Raw genomic sequence first — 23,437 nt, 5'->3', positions numbered from 1 at the left:
GTAAATTTTTAATCTAATTGGATAATTGTCATAAAGATGTATCCTTTATGTTCTACTGTGTATCAAGTTTGTGTGCTTGTGGTATTTAGATAAGGAAATAATTACAACAAAATAAACAGCCTGTAAGTCCGTGAATGTTTCTACTTCAGATGCCTGCAAGACAGTGAAAAATCACACTTGATAACATACTATTCAAAAGTGTTAAAATCGTATAGAATCAACGTTGCCCGACTCTCAGCTAACATTTTGTTCCCATTGTGTTCACAGTTTGTGGTACAAGTACATACTTTTCACGTCTAATCTCGACCAGTAAAAGAGATTTTTAGCAACACAAATGTAACAACAGTTTGTGCTACATTGAAACTGCGCATGGCTCCAGACTTTTCAGTTTACATTCATCTAACTGCAAAAGCGATTGATTTATTTCAATGTCCGCTAGAGGGTTTCGAACTCCAAGACATGGCTAAACATAAAGCTAGCGCTCGTTATGGAGTCAACAGTATCATCTTCTGGACGTGTTTTTAGTGTCCAACCTCAATACCTTTTGTTTCTGTTTTTATTACCATTAAATATATATGGCAACAGTTATCGAGTAAACACCGTCTTACCTGTTTACGACTTTATTTCAAATAACTATCGCTCTAGATAAAGCTTTATAGTGTTGCACATTTTTATCTATTTGGATAATTGTCATAAAGATGTATCCTTTATGTTCTACTATGTATGAGGTTTGTGTGCTTGTGGTATTTTGATAAGGAAATAATTACAACAAAATAAACAGCCTGCAAGTCCGTGAATGTTTCTACTTCAGATGCCTGCAAGACAGTGAAAAATCACACTTGATAACATACTATTCAAAAGTGTTACAATCGTATAGAATTAACATTGCTCGACTTTTAGCTAACATTTTGGTCCCATTGTGTTCACAGTTTGTGGTACAAGTACATACTTTTCACGTCTAATCTCGACCAGTAAAAGAGATTTTTGGCAACACAAATGTAACAACAGTTTGTGCTACATTGAAACTGCGCATGGCTCCAGACTTTTCAGTTTACATTCATCTAACTGCAAAATCGAGTGATTTATATCAGTGTTCGCTATAGGGATTCGAACTCTAAGACATGGCTAAACATAAAGCTAGCGCTCATTATGGAGTCAACAGTAACATCTTCTGGACGTGCTTTTATTGTCCAACCTCATGCGCCTTTTGGTTTTTGTACTACCACTGTATTTATAATGGAATTATATTTGATATAGTTTGATGGCAACAGTTATCGAGTAAACACCGTCTTACCTGTTAACATCTTTATTTCAAATAACTATCGCTCTAGATAAAGCTTTAAAGTGTTGTAAATTTTTAATCTAATTGGATAATTGTCATAAAGATGTATCCTTTATGTTCTACTGTGTATCAAGTTTGTGTGCTTGTGGTATTTAGATAAGGAAATAATTACAACAAAATAAACAGCCTGTAAGTCCGTGAATCTTTCTACTTCAGATGCCTGCAAGACAGTGAAAAATCACACTTGATAACATACTATTCAAAAGTGTTAAAATCGTATAGAATCAACGTTGCCCGACTCTCAGCTAACATTTTGTTCCCATTGTGTTCACAGTTTGTGGTACAAGTACATACTTTTCACGTCTAATCTCGACCAGTAAAAGAGGTTTTTATCAACACAAATGTAACAACAGTTTGTGCTACATTGAAACTGCGCATGGCTCCAGACTTTTCAGTTTACATTCATCTAACTGCAAAATCGAGTGATTTATACCAGTGTTCGCTATAGGGATTCGAACTCTAAGACATGGCTAAACATAAAGCTAGCGCTCATTATGGAGTCAACAGTAACATCTTCTGGACGTGCTTTTATTGTCCAACCTCATGCGCCTTTTGGTTTTTGTACTACCACTGTATTTATAATGGAATTATATTTGACATAGTTTGATGGCAACAGTTATCGAGTAAACACCGTCTTACCTGTTTACGACTTTATTTCAAATAACTATCGCTCTAGATAAAGCTTTATAGTGTTGCACATTTTTATCTAATTGGATAATTGTCATAATGATGTATCCTTTATGTTCTACTATGTATGAGGTTTGTGTGCTTGTGGTATTTTGATAAGGAAATAATTACAACAAAATAAACAGCCTGCAAGTCCGTGAATGTTTCTACTTCAGATGCCTGCAAGACAGTGAAAAATCACACTTGATAACATACTATTCAAAAGTGTTAAAATCGTATAGAATTAACATTGCTCGACTTTTAGCTAACATTTTGTTCCCATTGTGTTCACAGTTTGTGGTACAAGTACATACTTTTCACGTCTAATCTCGACCAGTAAAAGAGATTTTTAGCAACACAAATGTAACAACAGTTTGTGCTACATTGAAACTGCGCATGGCTCCAGACTTTTCAGTTTACATTCATCTAACTGCAAAATCGAGTGATTTATATCAGTGTTCGCTATAGGGATTCGAACTCTAAGACATGGCTAAACATAAAGCTAGCGCTCATTATGGAGTCAACAGTAACATCTTCTGGACGTGCTTTTATTGTCCAACCTCATGCGCCTTTTGGTTTTTGTACTACCACTGTATTTATAATGGAATTATATTTGATATAGTTTGATGGCAACAGTTATCGCGTAAACACCGTCTTACCTGTTAACGACTTTATTTCAAATAACTATCGGTCTAGATAAAGCTTTATAGTGTTGCACATTTTTATCTAATTGGATAATTGTCATAAAGATGTATCCTTTATGTTCTACTATGTATGAGGTTTGTGTGCTTGTGGTATTTTGATAAGGAAATAATTACAACAAAATAAACAGCCTGCAAGTCCGTGAATGTTTCTACTTCAGATGCCTGCAAGACAGTGAAAAATCACACTTGATAACATACTATTCAAAAGTGTTAAAATCGTATAGAATTAACATTGCTCGACTTTTAGCTAACATTTTGTTCCCATTGTGTTCACAGTTTGTGGTACAAGTACATACTTTTTACGTCTAATCTCGACCAGTAAAAGAGATTTTTAGCAACACAAATGTAACAACAGTTTGTGCTACATTGAAACTGCGCATGGCTCCAGACTTTTCAGTTTACATTCATCTAACTGCAAAATCGAGTGATTTATATCAGTGTTCGCTATAGGGATTCGAACTCTAAGACATGGCTAAACATAAAGCTAGCGCTCATTATGGAGTCAACAGTAACATCTTCTGGACGTGCTTTTATTGTCCAACCTCATGCGCCTTTTGGTTTTTGTACTACCACTGTATTTATAATGGAATTATATTTGATATAGTTTGATGGCAACAGTTATCGAGTAAACACCGTCTTACCTGTTAACATCTTTATTTCAAATAACTATCGCTCTAGATAAAGCTTTAAAGTGTTGTAAATTTTTAATCTAATTGGATAATTGTCATAAAGATGTATCCTTTATGTTCTACTGTGTATCAAGTTTGTGTGCTGGTGGTATTTAGATAAGGAAATAATTACAACAAAATAAACAGCCTGTAAGTCCGTGAATCTTTCTACTTCAGATGCCTGCAAGACAGTGAAAAATCACACTTGATAACATACTATTCAAAAGTGTTAAAATCGTATAGAATCAACGTTGCCCGACTCTCAGCTAACATTTTGTTCCCATTGTGTTCACAGTTTGTGGTACAAGTACATACTTTTCACGTCTAATCTCGACCAGTAAAAGAGATTTTTATCAACACAAATGTAACAACAGTTTGTGCTACATTGAAACTGCGCATGGCTCCAGACTGTATCCTTTATGTTCTACTATGTATGAGGTTTGTGTGCTTGTGGTATTTTGATAAGGAAATAATTACAATAAAATAAACAGCCTGCAAGTCCGTGAATGTTTCTACTTCAGATGCCTGCAAGACAGTGAAAAATTACACTTGATAACATATACTATTCAAAAGTGTTAAAATCGTATAGAATTAACATTGCTCGACTTTTAGCTAACATTTTGTTCCCATTGTGTTCACAGTTTGTGGTACAAGTACATACTTTTCACGTCTAATCTCGACCAGTAAAAGAGATTTTTAGCAACACAAATGTAACAACAGTTTGTGCTACATTGAAATTGCGCATGGCTCCAGACTTTTCAGTTTACATTCATCTAACTGCAAAATCGAGTGATTTATATCAGTGTTCGCTATAGGGATTCGAACTCTAAGACATGGCTAAACATAAAGCTAGCGCTCGTTATGGAGTCAACAGTATCATCTTCTGGACGTGTTTTTAGTGTCCAACCTCAATACCTTTTGTTTCTGTTTTTATTACCATTAAATATATATGGCAACAGTTATCGAGTAAACACCGTCTTACCTGTTTACGACTTTATTTCAAATAACTATCGCTCTAGATAAAGCTTTATAGTGTTGCACATTTTTATCTAATTGGATAATTGTCATAAAGATGTATCCTTTATGTTCTACTATGTATGAGGTTTGTGTGCTTGTGGTATTTTGATAAGGAAATAATTACAACAAAATCAACAGCCTGCAAGTCCGTGAATGTTTCTACTTCAGATGCCTGCAAGACAGTGAAAAATCACACTTGATAACATACTATTCAAAAGTGTTAAAATCGTATAGAATTAACATTGCTCGACTTTTAGCTAACATTTTGGTCCCATTGTGTTCACAGTTTGTGGTACAAGTACATACTTTTCACGTCTAATCTCGACCAGTAAAAGAGATTTTTAGCAACACAAATGTAACAACAGTTTGTGCTACATTGAAATTGCGCATGGCTCCAGACTTTTCAGTTTACATTCATCTAACTGCAAAATCGAGTGATTTATATCAGTGTTCGCTATAGGGATTCGAACTCTAAGACATGGCTAAACATAAAGCTAGCGCTCATTATGGAGTCAACAGTAACATCTTCTGGACATGCTTTTATTGTCCAACCTCATGCGCCTTTTGGTTTTTGTACTACCACTGTATTTATAATGGAATTATATTTGACATAGTTTGATGGCAACAGTTATCGAGTAAACACCGTCTTACCTGTTTACGACTTTATTTCAAATAACTATCGCTCTAGATAAAGCTTTATAGTGTTGCACATTTTTATATAATTGGATAATTGTCATAAAGATGTATCCTTTATGTTCTACTATGTATGAGGTTTGTGTGCTTGTGGTATTTTGATAAGGAAATAATTACAACAAAATAAACAGCCTGCAAGTCCGTGAATGTTTCTACTTCAGATGCCTGCAAGACAGTGAAAAATCACACTTGATAACATACTATTCAAAAGTGTTAAAATCGTATAGAATTAACATTGCTCGACTTTTAGCTAACATTTTGTTCCCATTGTGTTCACAGTTTGTGGTACAAGTACATACTTTTCACGTCTAATCTCGACCAGTAAAAGAGATTTTTAGCAACACAAATGTAACAACAGTTTGTGCTACATTGAAACTGCGCATGGCTCCGGACTTTTCAGTTTACATTCATCTAACTGCAAAATCGAGTGATTTATATCAGTGTTCGCTATAGGGATTCGAACTCTAAGACATGGCTAAACATAAAGCTAGCGCTCATTATGGAGTCAACAGTAACATCTTCTGGACGTGCTTTTATTGTCCAACCTCATGCGCCTTTTGGTTTTTGTACTACCACTGTATTTATAATGGAATTATATTTGATATAGTTTGATGGCAACAGTTATCGAGTAAACACCGTCTTACCTGTTAACATCTTTATTTCAAATAACTATCGCTCTAGATAAAGCTTTATAGTGTTGTAAATTTTTAATCTAATTGGATAATTGTCATAAAGATGTATCCTTTATGTTCTACTGTGTATCAAGTTTGTGTGCTTGTGGTATTTAGATAAGGAAATAATTACAACAAAATAAACAGCCTGTAAGTCCGTGAATCTTTCTACTTCAGATGCCTGCAAGACAGTGAAAAATCACACTTGATAACATACTATTCAAAAGTGTTAAAATCGTATAGAATCAACGTTGCCCGACTCTCAGCTAACATTTTGTTCCCATTGTGTTCACAGTTTGTGGTACAAGTACATACTTTTCACGTCTAATCTCGACCAGTAAAAGAAATTTTTATCAACACAAATGTAACAACAGTTTGTGCTACATTGAAACTGCGCATGGCTCCAGACTTTTCAGTTTACATTCATCTAACTGCAAAATCGAGTGATTTATACCAGTGTTCGCTATAGGGATTCGAACTCTATGACATGGCTAAACATAAAGCTAGCGCTCATTATGGAGTCAACAGTAACATCTTCTGGACGTGCTTTTATTGTCCAACCTCATGCGCCTTTTGGTTTTTGTACTACCACTGTATTTATAATGGAATTATATTTGACATAGTTTGATGGCAACAGTTATCGAGTAAACACCGTCTTACCTGTTTACGACTTTATTTCAAATAACTATCGCTCTAGATAAAGCTTTATAGTGTTGCACATTTTTATATAATTGGATAATTGTCATAAAGATGTATCCTTTATGTTCTACTATGTATGAGGTTTGTGTGCTTGTGGTATTTTGATAAGGAAATAATTACAACAAAATAAACAGCCTGCAAGTCCGTGAATGTTTCTACTTCAGATGCCTGCAAGACAGTGAAAAATCACACTTGATAACATACTATTCAAAAGTGTTAAAATCGTATAGAATTAACATTGCTCGACTTTTAGCTAACATTTTGTTCCCATTGTGTTCACAGTTTGTGGTACAAGTACATACTTTTCACGTCTAATCTCGACCAGTAAAAGAGATTTTTAGCAACACAAATGTAACAACAGTTTGTGCTACATTGAAACTGCGCATGGCTCCAGACTTTTCAGTTTACATTCATCTAACTGCAAAATCGAGTGATTTATATCAGTGTTCGCTATAGGGATTCGAACTCTAAGACATGGCTAAACATAAAGCTAGCGCTCATTATGGAGTCAACAGTAACATCTTCTGGACGTGCTTTTATTGTCCAACCTCATGCGCCTTTTGGTTTTTGTACTACCACTGTATTTATAATGGAATTATATTTGATATAGTTTGATGGCAACAGTTATCGAGTAAACACCGTCTTACCTGTTAACATCTTTATTTCAAATAACTATCGCTCTAGATAAAGCTTTAAAGTGTTGTAAATTTTTAATCTAATTGGATAATTGTCATAAAGATGTATCCTTTATGTTCTACTGTGTATCAAGTTTGTGTGCTTGTGGTATTTAGATAAGGAAATAATTACAACAAAATCAACAGCCTGTAAGTCCGTGAATCTTTCTACTTCAGATGCCTGCAAGACAGTGAAAAATCACACTTGATAACATACTATTCAAAAGTGTTAAAATCGTATAGAATTAACATTGCTCGACTTTTAGCTAACATTTTGTTCCCATTGTGTTCACAGTTTGTGGTACAAGTACATACTTTTCACGTTTAATCTCGACCAGTAAAAGAAATTTTTAGCAACACAAATGTAACAACAGTTTGTGCTACATTGAAACTGCGCATGGCTCCAGACTTTTCAGTTTACATTCATCTAACTGCAAAATCGAGTGATTTATATCAGTGTTCGCTATAGGGATTCGAACTCTAAGACATGGCTAAACATAAAGCTAGCGCCCATTATGGATTCAACAGTAACATCTTCTGGACGTGCTTTTATTGTCCAACCTCATGCGCCTTTTGGTTTTTGTATAACCATTGTATTTATAATGGAATCATATTTGATATAGTTTGATGGCAACAGTTATCGAGTAAACACCGTCTTACCCGTTAACGTCTTTATTTCAAATAACTATCGCTCTAGATAAAGCTTTAAAGTGTTGTAAATTTTTATCTAATTGGATAATTTTTATAAAGATGTATCCTTTATGTTCTACTGTGTATGAGGTTTGTGTGCTTGTGGTATTTTGATAAGGAAATAATCACAACAAAATAAACAGCCTGCAAGTCCGTGAATCTTTCTACTTCAGATGCCTGCAAGACAGTGAAAAATCACACTTGATAACATACTATTCAAAAGTGTTAAAATCGTATAGAATCAACGTTGCCCGCGCGCGGCTATGTTAAGGCTGCCCGATTAATTTCACAGCGATATGTAGAAAGTCACTTGTCTGTACTTCATAAGATATGACGTCATAGTTAACTTTGACGTCACGATATGCATTCCTTTCGATCGTTCTTAGGGAATGTATCGTAACGTAATAAGTGATATTCATTGTGCATAATAAAACCGCTTCATTCCTTTACATAGACACTGTTGTAAATACTAGTGATACTAAACTCAATATCACCGATATGGAGTATAAAAAAATCAACAGTTTTAAAGCTTCGTAATAGGTAAATAACTATTCATAAACTAATGGTTTTGAGACTCCCCCTGCTACGTGTAATCTAATGAATGGTGATATGTATGTGCATATAAAAAACGGCTTGGCACAAGTGAAAGATAAAAACAATCTTAGTATATTTTACGTGAAATCGGGAGAGAAAATAAGTACCACTGTGAATCTTGCTGGGGGAAACCTACCGATTGACCCGATTTTGTGTAAATCGAGCCTTAAATGTAAAAATGTGCCTAATTTCGATGGCGGTGCGAAATGTTTTGACAATATTTCAAACAAACGAAATATTTAGATGAACCCCCAGCAAGAACTGCAAAATACATTACTTATCGAAGGATTTTTCATAAAAATATTTTTGATTTAATGTCATTATTCACTTGTGCCGATGCGATTTTTATAGATTATTTACCGTGTTAGAATACACCCGTCACGTGCTTAAGAAAAATATATGACGTCACAAAAATACATCAAATATAGTGTTGGATGCCACTGTTAACTTATGTAATAAAAGTTTAAAGAAACTCACTCGGTTAAAGCATTTTTCGATAATTAAAATAGTATCATTTTTCGATATATATTTAGCTTCGGACAGCCTTAACATAGCCGCGCGACTCTCAGCTAACATTTTGTTCCCATTGTGTTCACAGTTTGTGGTACAAGTACATACTTTTCACGTCTAATCTCGACCAGTAAAAGAGATTTTTAGCAACACAAATGTAACAACAGTTTGTGCTACATTGAAACTGCGCAAGGCTCCGGACTTTTCAGTTTACATTCATCTAACTGCAAAAGCGATTGATTTATATCAGTGTCCGCTAGAGGGTTTCGAACTCCAAGACATGGCTAAACATAAAGCTAGCGCTCGTTATGGAGTCAACAGTATCATCTTCTGGACGTGTTTTTAGCGTCCAACCTCAATACCTTTTGTTTCTGTTTTTATTACCATTAAATATATATGGCAACAGTTATCGAGTAAACACCGTCTTACCTGTTTACGACTTTATTTCAAATAACTATCGCTCTAGATAAAGCTTTATAGTGTTGTAAATTTTTATCTAATTGGATAATTGTCATAAAGATGTATCCTTTATGTTCTACTATGTATGAGGTTTGTGTGCTTGTGGTATTTTGATAAGGAAATAATTACAACAAAATAAACAGCCTGCAAGTCCGTGAATGTTTCTACTTCAGATGCCTGCAAGACAGTGAAAAATCACACTTGATAACATACTATTCATAAGTGTTAAAATCGTATAGAATTAACATTGCTCGACTTTTAGCTAACATTTTGTTCCCATTGTGTTCACTGTTTGTGGTACAAGTACATACTTTTCACGTCTAATCTCGACCAGTAAAAGAGATTTTTAGCAACACAAATGTAACAACAGTTTGTGCTACATTGAAACTGCGCGTGGCTCCAGACTTTTCAGTTTACATTCATCTAACTGCAAAATCAAGTGATTTATATCAGTGTTCGCTATAGGGATTCGAACTCTAAGACATGGCTAAACATAATGCTAGCGCGAATATTATGGAGTCAACAGTAACATCTTCTGGACGTGCTTTTATTGTCCAACCTCATGCGCCTTTTGGTTTTTGCACTACCATTGTATTTATAATGGAATTATATTTGATATAGTTTGATGGCAACAGTTATCGAGTAAACACCGTCTTACCTGTTAACGACCAGTAAAAGAGATTTTTAGCGTGTATGAGGTTTCGATTTCATGTGTTGCACGTTTTATTCTAATTGGCGAATTCTCAAAAAGGTGTATCCTTTATGTTCTACTGTGTTTGGTGTTTGTGTGCTTGTGTTATTTTGATAACGTAATAGTCATAACCAAAATAACAGCCTGCAAATCCGTGAATGTTTCTACTTCAGATGCCTGCAAGACAGTGAAAAATCACACTTGGTAACATACTATTCAAAAGTGTTAAAATCGTATAGAATCAACGTTGCCCGACTCTCAGCTAACATTTTGTTCCCATTGTGTTCACAATTTGTGGTACAAGTACATACTTTTCACGTCTAATCTCGACCAGTAAAAGAGATTTTTAGCGTGTATGAGGTTTCGATTTCATGTGTTGCACGTTTTATTCTAATTGGCGAATTCTCAAAAAGGTGTATCCTTTATGTTCTACTGTGTTTGGTGTTTGTGTGCTTGTGTTATTTTGATAACGTAATAGTCATAACCAAAATAACAGCCTGCAAGTCCGTAAATGTCTCTACTTCAGATGCCTGCAAGACAGTGAAAAATCACACTTGATAACATACTATTCAAAAGTGTTAAAATCGTATAGAATTAACGTTGCTCGACTTTTAGCTAACATTTTGTTCCCATTGTGTTCACAGTTTGTGGTACAAGTACATACTTTTCACGTCTAATCTCGACCAGTAAAAGAGATTTTTAGCAACACAAATGTAACAACAGTTTGTGCTACATTGAAACTGCGCATGGCTCCAGACTTTTCAGTTTACATTCATCTAACTGCAAAATCGAGTGATTTATACCAGTGTTCGCTATAGGGATTCGAACTCTAAGACATGGCTAAACATAATGCTAGCGCGAATATTATGGAGTCAACAGTAACATCTTCTGGACGTGCTTTTATTGTCCAACCTCATGCGCCTTTTGGTTTTTGTACTACCATTGTATTTATAATGGAATTATATTTGATATAGTTTGATGGCAACAGTTATCGAGTAAACACCGTCTTACCTGTTAACGTCTTTATTTCAAATAACTATCGCTCTAGATAAAGCTTTAAAGTGTTGCGCATTTTTATCTAATTGGATAATTTTCATAAAGATGTATCCTTTATGTTCTACTGTGTATCAAGTTTGTGTGCTTGTGGTATTTTGATAAGGAAATAATTACAACAAAATAAACAGCCTGCAAGTCCGTGAATGTTTCTACTTCAGATGCCTGCAAGACAGTGAAAAATCACACTTGATAACATACTATTCAAAAGTGTTAAAATCGTATAGAATTAACATTGCTCGACTTTTAGCTAACATTTTGTTCCCATTGTGTTCACAGTTTGTGGTACAAGTACATACTTTTCACGTCTAATCTCGACCAGTAAAAGAGATTTTTAGCAACACAAATGTAACAACAGTTTGTGCTACATTGAAACTGCGCATGGCTCCAGACTTTTCAGTTTACATTCATCTAACTGCAAAATCGAGTGATTTATATCAGTGTTCGCTATAGGGATTCGAACTCTAAGACATGGCTAAACATAATGCTAGCGCGAATATTATGGAGTCAACAGTAACATCTTCTGGACGTGCTTTTATTGTCCAACCTCATGCGCCTTTTGGTTTTTGCACTACCATTGTATTTATAATGGAATTATATTTGATATAGTTTGATGGCAACAGTTATCGAGTAAACACCGTCTTACCTGTTAACGACCAGTAAAAGAGATTTTTAGCGTGTATGAGGTTTCGATTTCATGTGTTGCACGTTTTATTCTAATTGGCGAATTCTCAAAAAGGTGTATCCTTTATGTTCTACTGTGTTTGGTGTTTGTGTGCTTGTGTTATTTTGATAACGTAATAGTCATAACCAAAATAACAGCCTGCAAATCCGTGAATGTTTCTACTTCAGATGCCTGCAAGACAGTGAAAAATCACACTTGGTAACATACTATTCAAAAGTGTTAAAATCGTATAGAATCAACGTTGCCCGACTCTCAGCTAACATTTTGTTCCCATTGTGTTCACAATTTGTGGTACAAGTACATACTTTTCACGTCTAATCTCGACCAGTAAAAGAGATTTTTAGCGTGTATGAGGTTTCGATGTTCGCTATAGGGATTCGAACTCTAAGACATGGCTAAACATAATGCTAGCGCGAATATTATGGAGTCAACAGTAACATCTTCTGGACGTGCTTTTATTGTCCAACCTCATGCGCCTTTTGGTTTTTGTACTACCATTGCATTTATAATGGAATTATATTTGATATAGTTTGATGGCAACAGTTATCGAGTAAACACCGTCTTACCTGTTAACATCTTTATTTCAAATAACTATCGCTCTAGATAAAGCTTTAAAGTGTTGTAAATTTTTAATCTAATTGGATAATTGTCATAAAGATGTATCCTTTATGTTCTACTGTGTATCAAGTTTGTGTGCTTGTGGTATTTAGATAAGGAAATAATTACAACAAAATAAACAGCCTGTAAGTCCGTGAATGTTTCTACTTCAGATGCCTGCAAGACAGTGAAAAATCACACTTGATAACATACTATTCAAAAGTGTTAAAATCGTATAGAATCAACGTTGCCCGACTCTCAGCTAACATTTTGTTCCCATTGTGTTCACAGTTTGTGGTACAAGTACATACTTTTCACGTCTAATCTCGACCAGTAAAAGAGATTTTTAGCAACACAAATGTAACAACAGTTTGTGCTACATTGAAACTGCGCATGGCTCCAGACTTTTCAGTTTACATTCATCTAACTGCAAAAGCGATTGATTTATTTCAATGTCCGCTAGAGGGTTTCGAACTCCAAGACATGGCTAAACATAAAGCTAGCGCTCGTTATGGAGTCAACAGTATCATCTTCTGGACGTGTTTTTAGTGTCCAACCTCAATACCTTTTGTTTCTGTTTTTATTACCATTAAATATATATGGCAACAGTTATCGAGTAAACACCGTCTTACCTGTTTACGACTTTATTTCAAATAACTATCGCTCTAGATAAAGCTTTATAGTGTTGCACATTTTTATCTATTTGGATAATTGTCATAAAGATGTATCCTTTATGTTCTACTATGTATGAGGTTTGTGTGCTTGTGGTATTTTGATAAGGAAATAATTACAATAAAATAAACAGCCTGCAAGTCCGTGAATGTTTCTACTTCAGATGCCTGCAAGACAGTGAAAAATCACACTTGATAACATACTATTCAAAAGTGTTACAATCGTATAGAATTAACATTGCTCGACTTTTAGCTAACATTTTGGTCCCATTGTGTTCACAGTTTGTGGTACAAGTACATACTTTTCACGTCTAATCTCGACCAGTAAAAGAGATTTTTGGCAACACAAATGTAACAACAGTTTGTGCTACATTGAAACTGCGCATGGCTCCAGACTTTTCAGTTTACATTCATCTAACTGCAAAATCGAGTGATTTATATCAGTGTCCGCTATAGGGATTCGAACTCTAAGACATGGCTAAACATAAAGCTAGCGCTCATTATGGAGTCAACAGTAACATCTTCTGGACGTGCTTTTATTGTCCAACCTCATGCGCCTTTTGGTTTTTGTACTACCACTGTATTTATAATGGAATCATATTTGATATAGTTTGATGGCAACAGTTATCGAGTAAACACCGTCTTACCTGTTAACATCTTTATTTCAAATAACTATCGCTCTAGATAAAGCTTTAAAGTGTTGTAAATGTTTAATCTAATTGGATAATTTTCATAAAGATGTATCCTTTATGATCTACTGTGTATCAAGTTTGTGTGCTTGTGGTATTTAGATAAGGAAATAATTACAACAAAATAAACAGCCTGTAAGTCCGTGAATCTTTCTACTTCAGATGCCTGCAAGACAGTGAAAAATCACACTTGATAACATACTATTCAAAAGTGTTAAAATCGTATAGAATTAACATTGCTCGACTTTTAGCTAACATTTTGTTCCCATTGTGTTCACAGTTTGTGGTACAAGTACATACTTTTCACGTCTAATCTCGACCAGTAAAAGAGATTTTTAGCAACACAAATGTAACAACAGTTTGTGCTACATTGAAACTGCGCATGGCTCCAGACTTTTCAGTTTACATTCATCTAACTGCAAAATCGAGTGATTTATATCAGTGTTCGCTATAGGGATTCGAACTCTAAGACGTGGCTGAACATAAAGCTAGCACTCATTATGGAGTCAACAGTAACATCTTCTGGACGTGCTTTTATTGTCCAACCTCATGCGCCTTTTGGTTTTTGTACTACCACTGTATTTATAATGGAATTATATTTGATATAGTTTGATGGCAACAGTTATCGAGTAAACACCGTCTTACCTGTTAACATCTTTATTTCAAATAACTATCGCTCTAGATAAAGCTTTAAAGTGTTGTAAATTTTTAATCTAATTGGATAATTGTCATAAAGATGTATCCTTTATGTTCTACTGTGTATCAAGTTTGTGTGCTTGTGGTATTTAGATAAGGAAATAATTACAACAAAATAAACAGCCTGTAAGTCCGTGAATGTTTCTACTTCAGATGCCTGCAAGACAGTGAAAAATCACACTTGATAACATACTATTCAAAAGTGTTAAAATCGTATAGAATCAACGTTGCCCGACTCTCAGCTAACATTTTGTTCCCATTGTGTTCACAGTTTGTGGTACAAGTACATACTTTTCACGTCTAATCTCGACCAGTAAAAGAGATTTTTAGCAACACAAATGTAACAACAGTTTGTGCTACATTGAAACTGCGCATGGCTCCAGACTTTTCAGTTTACATTCATCTAACTGCAAAAGCGATTGATTTATTTCAATGTCCGCTAGAGGGTTTCGAACTCCAAGACATGGCTAAACATAAAGCTAGCGCTCGTTATGGAGTCAACAGTATCATCTTCTGGACGTGTTTTTAGTGTCCAACCTCAATACCTTTTGTTTCTGTTTTTATTACCATTAAATATATATGGCAACAGTTATCGAGTAAACACCGTCTTACCTGTTTACGACTTTATTTCAAATAACTATCGCTCTAGATAAAGCTTTATAGTGTTGCACATTTTTATCTATTTGGATAATTGTCATAAAGATGTATCCTTTATGTTCTACTATGTATGAGGTTTGTGTGCTTGTGGTATTTTGATAAGGAAATAATTACAACAAAATAAACAGCCTGCAAGTCCGTGAATGTTTCTACTTCAGATGCCTGCAAGACAGTGAAAAATCACACTTGATAACATACTATTCAAAAGTGTTAAAATCGTATAGAATTAACATTGCTCGACTTTTAGCTAACATTTTGGTCCCATTGTGTTCACAGTTTGTGGTACAAGTACATACTTTTCACGTCTAATCTCGACCAGTAAAAGAGATTTTTGGCAACACAAATGTAACAACAGTTTGTGCTACATTGAAACTGCGCATGGCTCCAGACTTTTCAGTTTACATTCATCTAACTGCAAAATCGAGTGATTTATATCAGTGTTCGCTATAGGGATTCGAACTCTAAGACATGGCTAAACATAAAGCTAGCGCTCATTATGGAGTCAACAGTAACATCTTCTGGACGTGCTTTTATTGTCCAACCTCATGCGCCTTTTGGTTTTTGTACTACCACTGTATTTATAATGGAATTATATTTGATATAGTTTGATGGCAACAGTTATCGAGTAAACACCGTCTTACCTGTTAACATCTTTATTTCAAATAACTATCGCTCTAGATAAAGCTTTAAAGTGTTGTAAATTTTTAATCTAATTGGATAATTGTCATAAAGATGTATCCTTTATGTTCTACTGTGTATCAAGTTTGTGTGCTTGTGGTATTTAGATAAGGAAATAATTACAACAAAATAAACAGCCTGTAAGTCCGTGAATCTTTCTACTTCAGATGCCTGCAAGACAGTGAAAAATCACACTTGATAACATACTATTCAAAAGTGTTAAAATCGTATAGAATCAACGTTGCCCGACTCTCAGCTAACATTTTGTTCCCATTGTGTTCACAGTTTGTGGTACAAGTACATACTTTTCACGTCTAATCTCGACCAGTAAAAGAGGTTTTTATCAACACAAATGTAACAACAGTTTGTGCTACATTGAAACTGCGCATGGCTCCAGACTTTTCAGTTTACATTCATCTAACTGCAAAATCGAGTGATTTATACCAGTGTTCGCTATAGGGATTCGAACTCTAAGACATGGCTAAACATAAAGCTAGCGCTCATTATGGAGTCAACAGTAACATCTTCTGGACGTGCTTTTATTGTCCAACCTCATGCGCCTTTTGGTTTTTGTACTACCACTGTATTTATAATGGAATTATATTTGACATAGTTTGATGGCAACAGTTATCGAGTAAACACCGTCTTACCTGTTTACGACTTTATTTCAAATAACTATCGCTCTAGATAAAGCTTTATAGTGTTGCACATTTTTATCTAATTGGATAATTGTCATAAAGATGTATCCTTTATGTTCTACTATGTATGAGGTTTGTGTGCTTGTGGTATTTTGATAAGGAAATAATTACAACAAAATAAACAGCCTGCAAGTCCGTGAATGTTTCTACTTCAGATGCCTGCAAGACAGTGAAAAATCACACTTGATAACATACTATTCAAAAGTGTTAAAATCGTATAGAATTAACATTGCTCGACTTTTAGCTAACATTTTGTTCCCATTGTGTTCACAGTTTGTGGTACAAGTACATACTTTTCACGTCTAATCTCGACCAGTAAAAGAGATTTTTAGCAACACAAATGTAACAACAGTTTGTGCTACATTGAAACTGCGCATGGCTCCAGACTTTTCAGTTTACATTCATCTAACTGCAAAATCGAGTGATTTATATCAGTGTTCGCTATAGGGATTCGAACTCTAAGACATGGCTAAACATAAAGCTAGCGCTCATTATGGAGTCAACAGTAACATCTTCTGGACGTGCTTTTATTGTCCAACCTCATGCGCCTTTTGGTTTTTGTACTACCACTGTATTTATAATGGAATTATATTTGATATAGTTTGATGGCAACAGTTATCGCGTAAACACCGTCTTACCTGTTAACGACTTTATTTCAAATAACTATCGGTCTAGATAAAGCTTTATAGTGTTGCACATTTTAATCTAATTGGATAATTGTCATAAAGATGTATCCTTTATGTTCTACTATGTATGAGGTTTGTGTGCTTGTGGTATTTTGATAAGGAAATAATTACAACAAAATAAACAGCCTGCAAGTCCGTGAATGTTTCTACTTCAGATGCCTGCAAGACAGTGAAAAATCACACTTGATAACATACTATTCAAAAGTGTTAAAATCGTATAGAATTAACATTGCTCGACTTTTAGCTAACATTTTGTTCCCATTGTGTTCACAGTTTGTGGTACAAGTACATACTTTTTACGTCTAATCTCGACCAGTAAAAGAGATTTTTAGCAACACAAATGTAACAACAGTTTGTGCTACATTGAAACTGCGCATGGCTCCAGACTTTTCAGCTTACATTCATCTAACTGCAAAATCGAGTGATTTATATCAGTGTTCGCTATAGGGATTCGAACTCTAAGACATGGCTAAACATAAAGCTAGCGCTCATTATGGAGTCAACAGTAACATCTTCTGGACGTGCTTTTATTGTCCAACCTCATGCGCCTTTTGGTTTTTGTACTACCACTGTATTTATAATGGAATTATATTTGATATAGTTTGATGGCAACAGTTATCGAGTAAACACCGTCTTACCTGTTAACATCTTTATTTCAAATAACTATCGCTCTAGATAAAGCTTTAAAGTGTTGTAAATTTTTAATCTAATTGGATAATTGTCATAAAGATGTATCCTTTATGTTCTACTGTGTATCAAGTTTGTGTGCTGGTGGTATTTAGATAAGGAAATAATTACAACAAAATAAACAGCCTGTAAGTCCGTGAATCTTTCTACTTCAGATGCCTGCAAGACAGTGAAAAATCACACTTGATAACATACTATTCAAAAGTGTTAAAATCGTATAGAATCAACGTTGCCCGACTCTCAGCTAACATTTTGTTCCCATTGTGTTCACAGTTTGTGGTACAAGTACATACTTTTCACGTCTAATCTCGACCAGTAAAAGAGATTTTTATCAACACAAATGTAACAACAGTTTGTGCTACATTGAAACTGCGCATGGCTCCAGACTGTATCCTTTATGTTCTACTATGTATGAGGTTTGTGTGCTTGTGGTATTTTGATAAGGAAATAATTACAATAAAATAAACAGCCTGCAAGTCCGTGAATGTTTCTACTTCAGATGCCTGCAAGACAGTGAAAAATTACACTTGATAACATATACTATTCAAAAGTGTTAAAATCGTATAGAATTAACATTGCTCGACTTTTAGCTAACATTTTGTTCTCATTGTGTTCACAGTTTGTGGTACAAGTACATACTTTTCACGTCTAATCTCGACCAGTAAAAGAGATTTTTAGCAACACAAATGTAACAAGTTTGTGCTACATTGAAACTGCGCATGGCTCCAGACTTTTCAGTTTAAATTCATCTAACTGCAAAATCGAGTGATTTATATCAGTGTTCGCTAAAGGGTTTCGAACTCTAAGACATGGCAAAACATAAAGCTAGCGCTCGTTATGGAGTCAACAGTAACAACTTCTGGACGTACTTTTAGTGTCCAACCTCAATACCTTTTGTTTCTGTTTTTATTAGCATTGAATATATATGGCAACAGTTATCGAGTAAACACCGTCTTACCTGTTAACGACTTTTTTCAAATAACTATCGCTCTAGATAAAGCTTTATAAAGTTTCGCATTTTTATCTTATTGGATAATTTTTATAAAGATGTATCCTTTATGTTCTAGTGTGTATGAGGTTTGTGTGCTTGTGGTATTTTGATTAGGAAATAATTACAATAAAATAAACAGCCTGCAAGTACGTGAATGTCTCTATTTCAGATGCCTGCAAGACAGTGAAAAATCACACTTGATAACATACTATTCAAAAGTGTTAAAATCGTATCGAATCAACGTTGCCCGACTCTCAGCTAGCATTTTGTTCCTATAGTGTTCACAGTTTGTGGTACAAGTACATACTTTTCACGTCTAATCTCGACTAGTAAAAGAGATTTTTAGCAACACAAAAGTAACAACAATTTGTGCTACATTGAAACTGCGCATGGCTCCAGACTTTTCAGTTTACATTCATCTAACTACAAAAGCGATTGATTTATATCAGTGTCCTCTATAGGGATTCGAACTCCAAGACATGGCTAAACATAAAGCTAGCGCTCGTTATGGAGTCAACAGTAACATCTTCTGGACGTGTTTTTAGTGTCCAACCTCAATACCTTTTGTTTCTGTTTTTATTACCATTAAATATATATGGCAACAGTTATCGAGTAAACACCGTCTTACCTGTTTACGACTTTATTTCAAATAACTATCGCTCTAGATAAAGCGTTAAAGTCTTGCGCATTTTTATCTAATTGGATAATTGTCATAAAGATGTATCCTTTATGTTCTAGTGTGTATGAGGATTGTGTGCTTGTGGTATTTTGATAAGGAAATAATTACAACAAAATAAACAGCCTGCAAGTCCGTGAATGTTTCTACTTCAGATGCCTGCAAGACAGTGAAAAATCACACTTGATAACATACTATTCAAAAGTGTTAAAATCGTATAGAATTAACATCGCTCGACTTTTAGCTAACATTTTGTTCCCATTGTGTTCACAGTTTGTGGTACAAGTACATACTTTTAACGTCTAATCTCGACCAGTAAAAGAGATTTTTAGCAACAGTTTGTGCTACATTGAAACTGCGCATGGCTCCAGACTTTTCAGTTTACATTCATCTAACTGCAAAATCGAGTGATTTATATCAGTGTTCGCTAAAGGGATTCGAACTCTAAGACATGGCTAAACATAAAGCTAGCGCTCATTATGGAGTCAACAGTAACATCTTCTGGACGTGCTTTTATTGTCCAACCTCATTCGACTTTTGGTTTTTGTATTACCATTGTATTTATAATGGAATCATATTTGATATAGTTTGATGGCAACAGTTATCGAGTAAACACCGTCTTACCTGTTAACATCTTTATTTCAAATAACTATCGCTCTAGATAAAGCTTTAAAGTGTTGTAAATTTTTATCTAATTTGATAATTTTTATAAAGATGTATCCTTTATGTTCTACTATGTATGAGGTTTGTGTGCTTGTGGTATTTTGATAAGGAAATAATTACAACAAAATAAACAGCCTGCAAGTCCGTGAATGTTTCTACTTCAGATGCCTGCAAGACAGTGAAAAATCACACTTGATAACATACTATTCAAAAGTGTTAAAATCGTATAGAATTAACATTGCTCGACTTTTAGCTAACATTTTGTTCCCATTGTGTTCACAGTTTGTGGTACAAGTACATACTTTTCACGTCTAATCTCGACCAGTAAAAGAGATTTTTAGCAACACAAATGTAACAACAGTTTGTGCTACATTGAAACTGTGCATGGCTCCGGACTTTTCAGTTTACATTCATCTAACTGCAAAAGCGATTGATTTATATCAGTGTCTGCTAGAGGGTTTCGAACTCCAAGACATGGCTAAACATAAAACTAGCGCTCGTTATGGAGTCAACAGTATCATCTTCTGGACGTGTTTTTAGTGTCCAACCTCAATACCTTTTGTTTCTGTTTTTATTACCATTAAATATATATGGCAACAGTTACCGAGTAAACACCGTCTTACCTGTTTACGACTTTATTTCAAATAACTATCGCTCTAGATAAAGCTTTATAGTGTTGCACATTTTTATCTAATTAGATAATTTACATAAAGATGTATCCTTTATGTTCTACTATGTATGAGGTTTGTGTGCTTGTGGTATTTTGATAAGGAAATAATTACAACAAAATAAACAGCCTGCAAGTCCGTGAATGTTTCTACTTCAGATGCCTGCAAGACAGTGAAAAATCACACTTGATAACATACTATTCAAAAGTGTTAAAATCGTATAGAATTAACATTGCTCGACTTTTAGCTAACATTTTGTTCCCATTGTGTTCACAGTTTGTGGTACAAGTACATACTTTTCACGTCTAATCTCGACCAGTAAAAGAGATTTTTAGCAACACAAATGTAACAACAGTTTGTGCTACATTGAAACTGCGCATGGCTCCAGACTTTTCAGTTTACATTCATCTAACTGCAAAATCGATTGATTTATATCAGTGTCCGCTATAGGGATTCGAACTCTAAGACATGGCTAAACATAAAGCTAGCGCTCATTATGGAGTCAACAGTAACATCTTCTGGACGTGCTTTTATTGTCCAACCTCATGCGCCTTTTGGTTTTTGTACTACCACTGTATTTATAATGGAATCATATTTGATATAGTTTGATGGCAACAGTTATCGAGTAAACACCGTCTTACCTGTTAACATCTTTATTTCAAATAACTATCGCTCTAGATAAAGCTTTAAAGTGTTGTAAATGTTTAATCTAATTGGATAATTTTCATAAAGATGTATCCTTTATGATCTACTGTGTATCAAGTTTGTGTGCTTGTGGTATTTAGATAAGGAAAAAATTACAACAAAATAAACAGCCTGTAAGTCCGTGAATCTTTCTACTTCAGTTGCCTGCAAGACAGTGAAAAATCACACTTGATAACATACTATTCAAAAGTGTTAAAATCGTATAGAATTAACATTGCTCGACTTTTAGCTAACATTTTGTTCCCATTGTGTTCACAGTTTGTGGTACAAGTACATACTTTTCACGTCTAATCTCGACCAGTAAAAGAGATTTTTAGCAACACAAATGTAACAACAGTTTGTGCTACATTGAAACTGCGCATGGCTCCAGACTTTTCAGTTTACATTCATCTAACTGCAAAATCGAGTGATTTATATCAGTGTTCGCTATAGGGATTCGAACTCTAAGACGTGGCTGAACATAAAGCTAGCACTCATTATGGAGTCAACAGTAACATCTTCTGGACGTGCTTTTATTGTCCAACCTCATGCGCCTTTTGGTTTTTGTACTACCACTGTATTTATAATGGAATTATATTTGATATAGTTTGATGGCAACAGTTATCGAGTAAACACCGTCTTACCTGTTAACATCTTTATTTCAAATAACTATCGCTCTAGATAAAGCTTTAAAGTGTTGTAAATTTTTAATCTAATTGGATAATTGTCATAAAGATGTATCCTTTATGTTCTACTGTGTATCAAGTTTGTGTGCTTGTGGTATTTAGATAAGGAAATAATTACAACAAAATAAACAGCCTGTAAGTCCGTGAATGTTTCTACTTCAGATGCCTGCAAGACAGTGAAAAATCACACTTGATAACATACTATTCAAAAGTGTTAAAATCGTATAGAATCAACGTTGCCCGACTCTCAGCTAACATTTTGTTCCCATTGTGTTCACAGTTTGTGGTACAAGTACATACTTTTCACGTCTAATCTCGACCAGTAAAAGAGATTTTTAGCAACACAAATGTAACAACAGTTTGTGCTACATTGAAACTGCGCATGGCTCCAGACTTTTCAGTTTACATTCATCTAACTGCAAAAGCGATTGATTTATTTCAATGTCCGTTAGAGGGTTTCGAACTCCAAGACATGGCTAAACATAAAGCTAGCGCTCGTTATGGAGTCAACAGTATCATCTTCTGGACGTGTTTTTAGTGTCCAACCTCAATACCTTTTGTTTCTGTTTTTATTACCATTAAATATATATGGCAACAGTTATCGAGTAAACACCGTCTTACCTGTTTACGACTTTATTTCAAATAACTATCGCTCTAGATAAAGCTTTATAGTGTTGCACATTTTTATCTATTTGGATAATTGTCATAAAGATGTATCCTTTATGTTCTACTATGTATGAGGTTTGTGTGCTTGTGGTATTTTGATAAGGAAATAATTACAACAAAATAAACAGCCTGCAAGTCCGTGAATGTTTCTACTTCAGATGCCTGCAAGACAGTGAAAAATCACACTTGATAACATACTATTCAAAAGTGTTACAATCGTATAGAATTAACATTGCTCGACTTTTAGCTAACATTTTGGTCCCATTGTGTTCACAGTTTGTGGTACAAGTACATACTTTTCACGTCTAATCTCGACCAGTAAAAGAGATTTTTGGCAACACAAATGTAACAACAGTTTGTGCTACATTGAAACTGCGCATGGCTCCAGACTTTTCAGTTTACATTCATCTAACTGCAAAATCGAGTGATTTATATCAGTGTTCGCTATAGGGATTCGAACTCTAAGACATGGCTAAACATAAAGCTAGCGCTCATTATGGAGTCAACAGTAACATCTTCTGGACGTGC

General features: G+C 34.7%; 1 long non-coding RNA gene across 1 annotated transcript in view; it reads left to right on the top strand.

Annotated features, from left to right (window-relative positions):
• LOC128170387 (uncharacterized) overlaps nucleotides 1-23,437 on the top strand; it is a 197,717-nt gene that overhangs the window by 37,608 nt on the left and 136,672 nt on the right. The window lies entirely within an intron of this gene.

This window comes from Crassostrea angulata, chromosome 2 (genome assembly GCF_025612915.1).
Source record: "Crassostrea angulata isolate pt1a10 chromosome 2, ASM2561291v2, whole genome shotgun sequence".
Classification (NCBI taxonomy): Eukaryota; Metazoa; Mollusca; class Bivalvia; order Ostreida; family Ostreidae; genus Magallana; species Magallana angulata.
The sequence above is the reverse complement of the archived record's forward strand: the minus strand, read 5'-3'. Positions and strand labels throughout refer to the sequence as shown.